The sequence below is a fragment of the Schistocerca americana genome, chromosome 2 (assembly GCF_021461395.2).
Source record: "Schistocerca americana isolate TAMUIC-IGC-003095 chromosome 2, iqSchAmer2.1, whole genome shotgun sequence".
Lineage (NCBI taxonomy): Eukaryota > Metazoa > Arthropoda > Insecta > Orthoptera > Acrididae > Schistocerca > Schistocerca americana.
In genome coordinates this window covers 972,372,926-972,384,439 of record NC_060120.1, presented here as the reverse complement: position 1 = coordinate 972,384,439, position 11,514 = coordinate 972,372,926, and the positions used below count along the sequence as shown (strand labels likewise).

General features: G+C 42.0%; 1 pseudogene; it reads right to left on the bottom strand.

Moving 5' to 3' along the window:
* Window positions 1-2,006: 2,006 nt before the first annotated feature.
* Window positions 2,007-2,124, bottom strand: LOC124597019 (annotated as a pseudogene).
* Between the last annotated feature and the right edge of the window lie 9,390 nt (window positions 2,125-11,514).

Sequence of the window (11,514 nt, the reverse complement as noted above, 5' to 3'; positions counted from 1 at the left end):
ATAGGAAGTAGTGGTCGTAATTGAGTTTTGTTGACCGACACACTCAGGGGCATTTAAATTTTATTATTATGGTGAGACTTTCATAGTCGAACTTTAAGATGGTGGAAGAGTTCAGTTGGCCTAGTTAAATGGTGGCCGTTATTAAAAATGTTACATCATAATTTTTACTAGTGCTCTGTGTTTCTTGTATTCAAATGATTTCACGTTGGCGTTTTCAATGTCTGCACTCTATTAATACAGATGTCCATGTGAAAAATGCTTAATATCAATGTTGTGAATTTCTCAGTAGTGTAACGTGTTCCTTTATACTCTTACCCATATATAGAGTTAAAGGTTCTGCCGAGTGCTACTATGTTTCAGAGTTATTGTAATGTCTTTGTGATTCGAAGAAAAACCTTTGATTGTGTCAGCGCCTTGGCGGGGAGTGAAATGTCATCCGCGGTCTACGCCTGGCAGGGTTTAAGAACCTGGCCACTACCGGGAGTTGTTCTCATACCGCCTTCCAAAATTTAGTATTTATCTTCCTACCGCCAAGGTGGGTTAAGGTGGTAGATATATAAATATATATGGTATGTAACCTGTCCTTATACGAACCTGTTCACTTAAATATTGGCGACTGGCAACTGGCTAAACGCTTAATTGCATATCGTCTGCTGAGTTCCTTGCGCAGCTCTAGCTAGTAGTCTTTTATTAACACATTCATTTTTAAAGATCAGTGTTTCTGCTGTAATTTTTTACTGTAAGTGGTTCTATCATGTTACGTAATTGGATCTCAGCTTGGCACTAGTGTTGAAGTGTTATTAAGTCACGTTTTAATGGTAACTGTTTTGGTTGTATGTATTTTGAGGGAAATTCTATATGGGAGTTTGAATTTCCGGATTTTGTCAGTAATTCTGTTTTCTTAATAAGGGGAAATAGACCGGAATCGGCAATCTGTTAACAAAACGTTTGTGACCATATACGTAAATTAAAGGAAACTTATTGTGTATATACGGGTCACTGTTTTATTCGTCACAATGTCGCAGCTTGTGAAACAGCGTCGTAAATTACTGACACGTTGCTAGCAGAAGAGGTCCTACATTCCTCCGACCAACGGCGCCAAACTTAAGCAAACATCTAACTCATGTACGGTTCGCTTGTTTACTCGCTCGCTGGATTCCTAAATGCGTACGACTACCGTGTTGGTGTAGCGTTCAAACAACTTGTTCGCGAAGCTGTTCACACCTCTACAGTGTTTACGAGAAACGAAAAAGTCCACGCTGCTTTCGTACATGGAGAATGCGACAAACGGTTAGAGTAGGAAGACGGTTGTGTGCTAAAAGGTGTACTGATCGCGACAAGTGCTTGCTATCTGTCTTTGCAAACGTTACGAAAATGTTTAAATAACTTGGGAGTGAGAGGAATAAAACACGACAACGACGAAAATGATGAGCGAAATGCAGCGAACATTACAGCAGTTATAAGCACGTGTCACTAAGAGGCAACTTAAATATTCTTTCATCCTATACCTATTTCGCCCATCAACGACTTCATGTCTGATACTTCCATAAACGGGTACAATTCTCAGAAGTGTCTACGAGAACTGCAGAGTGATGCGGTGTTTCTATGCAAGATTATTTTTATGGACGAAGTATCGTTTCCAAACCAAGGGCAAATCAATCTACGCGTTAAACCCTATTGGTCAACTGCAAATTCACCCTGGCTGAGAGAATTCGATAAAAGGGACACGGGTTTGCTAATGTGTGATGCGGCCAAAGAGCTTCGTTGGTTCCTGTTTTATTGGTATGACACTAAAAAAAACTCCTCCCGAACGGGCCACGAAGGCCCAACGGTACCGACCGGCCTCCGTGTCATCCTCAGCCTACAGGCATCACTGGATGCGGATATGGAGGGTCATGTGGTCAGCACACCGCTCTCCCGGCCGTATCAGATTCCGAGACCGGAGGAGCTAATTCTCAATCAAGTAGCTCCTCAGTTTGCCTCACAAGGGCTGAGTGCACCCCGCTTGCCAACAGCGCTCGGCAGACCGGATGGTCACCCATTCAAGTGCTATCCCAGCCCGACAGCGCTTAACTTCGGTGATCTGACGGTAACCGATGTTACCACTGCGGCAAGGCCGTTGGCATTGATATGACACTACATACATAGCGTTCCGAACAGTTACGCTGCCATAGCCATTGCCGGACATTCCACTGGACAAAAGACTATTCTTGGGGAACTATGTCCCCGTCCCCCCGATTCGGTACAGATTAATTCGATCTTTTTTAATAAAAGAAATAAGGAGATCATCGGTGTGGTCGTTCGGAAATACAAAATGGCGTGCTGGTTTACCAAACGTGACACCTACGGGACTTTCTCTTTGAGGAACTGTAAAACAATAGGTCTACAACGAAATACCGACGACTGCCGAAGATACGAAATACCGTATAAAACTGACCACTGCTGCGATAAAAGAAACGGCAGGGTGGCACGAGGGCTTGGTAAGATTCTTTCAACTGGGCACCACAGGGGCGACCTACGCGTCCTTAAAACCAACGACACCCACTTTTCCCCGGACGGTTGCCCATCCAAGTACTTGCCTGCCCTAACGTTGCTTCATTTTGGTGATCACGAGGGAGCCGCTCTCAACAACGTGGCAAATTCTTTGGCAATGCTGCTATAAAATTCATAATTGTGTATTGCATCCAGTTTAACATTTTGAGCATTTGATACGTTGTTCATAATAAAACATACAAGAACCGGACGTGAGTTACGTATTTCGTGCAATAGGGAAGACTTTCGTCAGACAGTTTCTGTTTACGATGGGAAAGTGGTACACGACGCTGTTAACTTGTTACTCTTTGATCAAATTCTGCACTTTACGCCCGACACTCTCTCTCAGGTAGTAGGAAAAAATTTTAGTCCATTGAGAAACCGAAGGTAGTGTCATAATTCGATAGCAATAAACATAAAAAATTACTTGCGTACGTCAGAAAATTAGCCGCATTGGCCGCTGAAACTTAACAAAAACAGCATGTCGATATGTTTAGTCGTTCGTTCGGCACCTATTTGGAATGATCAACCTTAAAATTATAATTAACGCAATAGAAATGAAAGTCACCTCTGCAGCTGCGAGGCTTTTCCTTTTTGAATGCCACGATTGGTTTCTGACTAGCAAAACCCCACCATCAGGTACAGTTATTGAAAACAAACTGGAGGAATGAGCTATAAAAAAGAAAAAAAGCTACATAGGCTTGCATGCATAAAATAATGAAAAATATTAAAGAGTATTATATGTAGGATTCTAACAGCCGTCGCGCTAGATATGGTAAAAAGTAAGTCGCAGTACGGTGGCAACAACTGATAATAAAACGAAGACGCTACTCATCTGAAGAGTCTTGCTATAAGAACAGAACACTTACGTCTTGTTCTGCGACACAGAGTTCCGTGAGACAGGGTAGGGCGGAGGTGACCACCGCAAGCACGGGGTGAGGCACGTGAAGGGGAGACCTAGGTCGGTTAATTTTGGTGTGACAGTATTATGGACACTTGTTCAAATGGCTCTGAGCACTATGGGACTTAACATCTGTGGTCATCAGTCCCTTAGAACTTAGAACTACTTAAACCTTACCACCCTAAGGACATCACACACATCCAAGCCCGAGGCAGGATTCTAACCTGCGACCGGAGCGGTCGCGCGGTTCCAGACTGCAGCGTCTAGAACCGCTCGGCCACACCGGCCGGCCTGGACACTTGTTAGTACGATTAGACGCGAATAACGTGAGATCGACTATCCTGGCATTGTACATTTCAATTGTTAATATTTGAAGCAGAAATGGAGAAAAAGTATTATAGAACAATGAAAACGACGCTAAAAGAGCGTAGAAAAATATAATAAGACTAATCTGAAGGATTAATGAGCTATTTATTTATTTATTTATCGTATGGCACTGCATATATAAAGATAATGGCAAGGAAATCGTTTATGAAGAAGAGAAATTTGTTAACATCGAGTATGGATTTAAATGTCAGGAAGTCGTTTCTGAAAGTATTTGTATGGAGTGTACCCTTGTATGGAAGTGAAACGTGTACGATAAATAGTTTAGACAAGAAGAGAATATAAGCTTCCCAAATGTGGTGTTACAGAAGAATGCTGAAGATTAGATGGGTAGATCACATAACTAATCAGGAGGTATTGAATACAGTTGGAGAGAAGAGGAGTTTGTGGCACAACTTGACTAGAAGAAGGGATCAGTTGGTAGGTCATATTCTGAGACAACAGGGGATCACCAATTTAGTATTGGAGGGCAACGTTGAGGGTAATAATCGTAGAGGGAGAACAAGAGATGAATACACTAAACAGATTCAGAAGGATGTAGGTTGCAGTAGATACTGGGAGATGAAGATGCTTGCACAGGATAGAGTAGCATGGATAGCTGCATCAAACCAGTCTCTGGATTGACGACCACAACAACAACAACAGAAATTGTTACATATCAACATTTAAGCGTAGCTGTCCAGCATAAAATACCACAATTAACAACGGCTATAGACGGATATCAAGGTATTTTATGCATTTTATAATATCACTCGTCGTTGTGAGGAAATCTTCGAAATGACCCTTGCAGGCACGTACGGGACATGTCGATACCAAATGAGCAACTGTCTGTCGTACCGCACCACAATCACAGGATGGTGACGAAGATTTGCTCCACTCGTTGAGAGCGTCTGCACCTCGTCCTCGGCCCGTTCGGATGATGTTCAATACAGTCCAAATTCCCCGAGGCTGGTCGAACCCAGGGGGTTTCTTCTGGATGAAGGCAGCTTCAGACATTGCGTGGAACAGTTTTGATTCCAGCAGCGGTTCCATTCATCGATGGGATTCTATTCAGATTCCATGAGAATCCTGGCTGTGATGAGAATGTGATGTCTTGGTCTTAGTCTGTCTCGTTCCTCAAGGAGTCCTTCTTCCTCTATTGGAAGTTCGATGTTATTAACAATATTCTGGTACTCACGCAATAGCGCGCTATTCCGTCTGGTGTCAGGAGGTGGAATGTGGTTCAAGATAGGTAGCCAGCTTGTGGGAGTAGGTCGTATTGACCCACTAACAACGTGCATGACTTCATTAAGTTGTGCGCCTATCTTTTTTACTTGTGCACTAATAACATAGACAGGCACACAGTACTCTGGTGCTGAGTGTACAAAACCGAGCGCTGGTAGACGGAGAGCGTCTGCTTACGATCCCCAACGAGAGCCACAGAGCTATGGAGAATGTTTCTGGTTTTGAACCTAGCTGATGTTCGTGTCAAGTGCTCCTTAAAGGAAAGTGTCCTATCTAAGGTGTTCCCAAGGTATTTTGGGTATATATTATGATGAAGTTTGTCTCCTTCAAAATACACGTCGAGGGCTCTGTGTGCCAATTTATTGGACAGATGAAAACATGAGACTTCTGTTTTACTTGAGTTTGGTTGTTACCTCCATTTGCGGAAGAAGTGTAGATCAGAAGTTAGGCAAATATCTAAAGCCAACAAACAGAGGCAGCAAGATAATCTCAAATATCTCCTAGCTAAAATGAATGAACAAGTTAAAATGAGCAAACAAAACACATAGGTGATAAAAACTTAGTGAATAAAAGAGGCTAGTGGCTTAAAGAGACCTGTGCAGAATTTAAACTAAATGAACACCAAAGTTTTTGGCGTAAGCGGCGGTCATATGCCATTTAGTGGCTGCAAATGTAGTAAAGTTCCAGTAGTATACTACAAATTGATATTAGTATATACACAGCACATGATGTCAGAAACCAGAATGAGGAAAGGGTGAAGTCGGACGCTGCTTCAAGAAAGCAAAATTACTCAATAGATCTGTGTGCTTAACCGAGGTTTGTTAATTGAAAGTGTGCTACGGATCGCGATTAATGTTGCAGAGATTTCCAGTCTCCTTTAAAATATTTAAAACACGGCCCTTGTGCTCAATATGTTATTCTCAATAGTGCAATCTACGTTTATATATCAAATAGAATGCCTATTATATTCAAGTGATTAGTCACACTTGATTTCGAACTGCTGAGATCTTGTTCTCTGGAGCGTGTATTAAAGGAGGCTATATAGACCGATGGGCAATCGCTACAGTGAATCCGATAGATATCTCAGTGGGCGTAGCTTTCTTCTCAACCGAAAAACGGGCTCTTTATTAACGGCGCATACTATCGCTGCCCTAGAACAGGCTAAATGTGAAAATTTCCCAGAGAAGTCCATGTCTATAAAACTCAACAATCCACCTTCCGCAGTATCAAAAAATCAGCGGGAAAGCAGAGCTGTTATTGTGCACGAAGACAAAGGCCTTACACTGGTCATTTCGTACGAAATTCTTTACGTACGGGAAGCACAAAATCTTTTTTTCCAACTTTCAGATATCAAGAAGGCTCTTAGGAAACACATGTCTTGCTCACTCATTTTTACAAGAATTGTGTTACCAATGATGCGGATGATTTCCCGTCTCAGAGGCGCACCGATGTTACACAAGCCAGTGGCTCCTTTAAGGTCGATCGTTAACGTTATTATTCCCAGGGATTAATTGTTGGCTAATGAAAAGCAAGACTTCCTGTAAACATTATCATATTCATACAAATTACGCTGTCAGGAACAGGGACGATTCTATTCCATACCTCAATCAGCTAAACGTTACCAATGATACAAATCTAACAAGTCTGGATATCGTAAGAATACATATAAAGACCTGATTCTTCTCTTCGAGTCTAACAAACAACAGCACTGTCACTTTGAATCGCAATCGATTAACGAATTCCCTTCTTGTAAAGAATAGTTCTGTATCATAATTACTTTGGCCTCAAAAACAACGTATAGCGGCCAATTGACAAGCTAGCCAGGGGATCTCCCTTCGCCAGTATAATAGCTAATATCTACATCAACAACATCGAGCATCGGTTTTTCTAAGTCCATCCCCCATAACTTCTAAGAATAGTCCGTTACAAACGGTACGTCTGTCACGCTTTACTTCTTTATAATGGGACCGACGCTAAATTGCAATTTTTTCAACAAGATTTCTTTTTAACAAAAAAGCGTCCCAAAATCCAATGTACGTTAGAACACCACTCTGCCTTTACACTCCCCTTTTTAGATCTGGAGACACGTTTGTGAGGTATTAAAACGTATTTTAATACATTCAGGAAAAAAACAGGTGTTTATATTATTCATTGCTCTCCAATTCGCCCAAAGCAGCGTAAATTGACTACTCTCTCTGCAAATGTTTCAACGCTCTAATCGAATTCGGCTCTCTGAACGAGATTATCAGTGTGAAATGGATACAATTAAATTCATAGCACATGATAATGCCTATCAGCCAAACGTTAATGATGTATTTATTCAGCAAATGCAATCGAAATCCTCACCTAACATTAACAGATTACCCTATCCTCCACTAACAAATACGGCTTCCAAAAAAATTCCATACGTAGGTATTACATTTAATACGATAGGCAAATCGCTTATGAAAGCGGTGATTATAATCGCATTCTATGCCCCCAATAAAGTCAGATACCAATAGAAACACTACGAAGTTAGGGAATAAAATTGCTACTCTCAGTCAAGTACCTATCGCATTCAGTGTAACGATTGGCAGTCAGTGTATGTACGCTAAACCGGCCGCAGCTTTAAAATACATTTCATGGAAATGCAGTATCTCAACAATGCAAAAGCATTGAAAAACCGTAGTCATTCAATTTCAGATATAAACATGGACTGCAGTATTTTACATCTTCAGCCTAACGGCCGTGTCTTAAATATTCTGGAGGAATGTGAAATTCTCCGCATCATTAACCATAATGCGTTGTAGATTTTTAATGAACAAACCTCACTGAAGCACACATTCCTATTAAATAATTTTTCTTTCTTGAAGCAACGTCCGATTTCACACCTTTCTAGTTTCTTATAATATGTGTCTTATATGTATACTTTTAACGGTTTTGTTAATTTCTAATCATGGCGTGCTACTGGGGTTTTGCTAAATGTATAGCCACTAAATGGCATATGCCTATTACTTACAACAAAAACGTTATTTTTCATTTGATTCTTATTCTACACAGGTTTTTTAAGCTACAAGCTGTTTTATTTAGTGGTTTTTTAGCACCTATTAAATTTGTTTCCCCATTTTAATGTATTCGTTAATCCATTAAATTTGTCTCATCGTACTTTTCTACGAACTTTGCACGCCGTTTACATCACTTGATCATATTTACTCTCCAATTTTGCATTAATATTGCCAATTAATGGCCGGGATAGTCGGTCTCGAGCCATTCACCTTAGGTCTCATTTACCTCCAGTCGTCCTAACCAGTGGTTACAGTATCGTTACAATAAAGTTTACCAAATTACCTCCGGTGGGTGCTTTGTGTTCGCTTGCTGTGGTCGCCTCTGCCCTATCCAGTATCGCAGTAGTCGGGGTCGCAGCACACGACCTAAGAGATCTGGGTCTTATCTTATACCAAGTAGGCTACCTTCACCTAGGAGGTTCATAGTGTTCTTAGCAGCTGTCGCCACGATATTGCGATTAGTTCCTCTTCCACTTTTTACTGTACCAATCCCGACGGCTGTTAGAATTTTAGATACGATAGTCCTCGTCAATTTTCATTATTTTATGGATACCAGCGGATGTGAAAAAATTATCATAGTTCTGTTGCTTGTTCTCAGTAATTGCGCTTGATGATGGGCATTTGTTAGCAATAAACCAGTTGTGACATGTACAAAATGACAGGCGTCGGCGCGGGATATATATCATGTCCTACAGCAGAGACGCCCACCAAACATGGTGGAGACCAAAAGCCCTCAGGTTAATTGGAAGGAGGTGTGGAAGACGATTCACGCGGTTACACTGGACACAGCCGTCCGATCCACATCTACATCTACATCTACATTTATACTCCGCAAGCCACCCAACGGTGTGTGGCGGAGGGCACTTTACGTGCCACTGTCATTACCTCCATTTCCTGTTCCAGTCGCGTATGGTTCGCGGGAAGAACGACTGTCTGAAAGCCTCCGTGCGCGCTCTAATCTCTCTAGTTTTACATTCGTGATCTTCTCGGGAGGTATAAGTAGGGGGAAGCAATATATTCGATACCTCATCCAGAAACGCACCCTCTCGAAACCTGGCGAGCAAGCTACACCGCGATGCAGAGCGCCTCTCTTGCAGAGTCTGCCACTTGAGTTTATTAAACATCTCCGTAACGCTATCACGGTTACCAAATAACCCTGTGACGAAACGCGCCGCTCTTCTTTGGATCTTCTCTATCTCCTCCGTCAGACCGATCTGGTACGGATCCCACACTGATGAGCAATACTCAAGTATAGGTCGAACGAGTGTTTTGTAAGCCACCTCCTTTGTTGATGGACTACATTTTCTAAGCATTCTCCCAATGAATCTCAACCTGGTACCCGCCTTACCAACAATTAATTTTATATGATCATTCCACTTCAAATCGTTCCGCACGCATACTCCCAGATATTTTACAGAAGTAACTGCTACCAGTGTTTGTTCCGCTATCATATAATCATACAGTAAAGGATCCTTCTTTCTATGTATTCGCAATACATTACATTTGTCTATGTTAAGGGTCAGTTGCCACTCCCTGCACCAAGTGCCTATCCGCTGCAGATCTTCCTGCATTTCGCTACAATTTTCTAATGCTGCAACTTCTCTGTATACTACAGCATCATCCGCGAAAAGCCGCATGGAACTTCCGACACTATCTACTAGGTCATTTATATATATTGTGAAAAGCAATGGTCCCATAACACTCCCCTGTGGCACGCCAGAGGTTACTTTAACGTCTGTAGACGTCTCTCCATTGATAACAACATGCTGTGTTCTGTTTGCTAAAAACTCTTCAATCCAGCCACACAGCTGGTCTGATATTCCGTAGGCTCTTACTTTGTTTATCAGGCGACAGTGCGGAACTGTATCGAACGCCTTTCGGAAGTCAAGAAAAACAGAATCTACCTGGGAGCCTGTATCTGATATTTTCTGGGTCTCATGAACAAATAAAGCGAGTTGGGTCTCACACGATCGCTGTTTCCGGAATCCATGTTGATTCCTACATAGTAGATTCTGGGTTTCCAAAAACGACATGATACTCGAGCAAAAAACATGTTCTAAAATTCTACAACAGATCGACGTCAGAGATATAGGTCTATAGTTTTGCGCATCTGCTCGACGACCCTTCTTGAAGACTGGGACTATCTGTGCTCTTTTCCAATCATTTGGAGCCCTCCGTTCCTCTAGAGACTTGCGGTACACGGCTGTTAGAAGGGGGGCAAGTTCTTTCGCGTACTCTGTGTAGAATCGAATTGGTATCCCGTCAGGTCCAGTGGACTTCCCTCTATTGAGTGATTCCAGTTGCTTTTCTATTCCTTGGACACTTATTTCGATGTCAGCCATTTTTTCGTTTGTGCGAGGATTTAGAGGAGGAACTGCAGTGCGGTCTTCCTCCGTGAAACAGCTTTGGAAAAAGGTGTTTAGTATTTCAGCTTTACGCGTGTCATCCTCTGTTTCAATGCCATCATCATCCCGTAGTGTCTGGATATGCTGTTTCGAGCCACTTACTGATTTAACGTAAGACCAGAACTTCCTAGGATTTTCTGTCAAGTCGGTACATAGAATTTTACTTTCGAATTCACTGAACGCTTCACGCATAGCCCTCCTTACGCTAACTTTGACACCGTTTAGCTTCTGTTTGTCTGAGAGGTTTTGGCTGCGTTTAAACTTGGAGTGGAGCTCTCTTTGCTTTCGCAGTAGTTTCCTAACTTCGTTGTTGTACCACGGTGGGTTTTTCCCGTCCCTCACAGTTTTACTCGGCACGTACCTGTCTAAAACGCATTTTACGATTGCCTTGAACTTTTTCCATAAACACTCAACATTGTCAGTGTCGGAACAGAAATTTTCGTTTTGATCTGTTAGGTAGTCTGAAATCTGCCTTCTATTACTCTTGCTAAACAGATAAACCTTCCTCCCTTTTTTTATATTCCTATTAACTTCCATATTCAGGGATGCTGCAACGGCCTTATGATCACTGATTCCCTGTTCTGTACATACAGAGTCGAAAAGTTCGGGTCTGTTTGTTATCAGTAGGTCCAAGATGTTATCTCCACGAGTCGGTTCTCTGTTTAATTGCTCGAGGTAATTTTCGGATAGTGCACCCAGTATAATGTCACTCGATGCTCTGTCCCTACCACCCGTCGTAAACATCTGAGTGTCCCAGTCTATATCTGGTAAATTGAAATCTCCACCTAAGACTATAACATGCTGAGAAAATTTATGTGAAATGTATTCCAAATTTTCTCTCAGTTGTTCTGTCACTAATGCTGCTGAGTCGGGAGGTCGGTAAAAGGAGCCAATTATTAACCTAGTTCGGTTGTTGAGTGTAACCTCCACCCATAATAATTCACAGGAACTATCCACTTCTACTTCACTACAGGATAAACTACTACTAACAGCGACGAACACTCCACCACCGGTTGCATGCAAT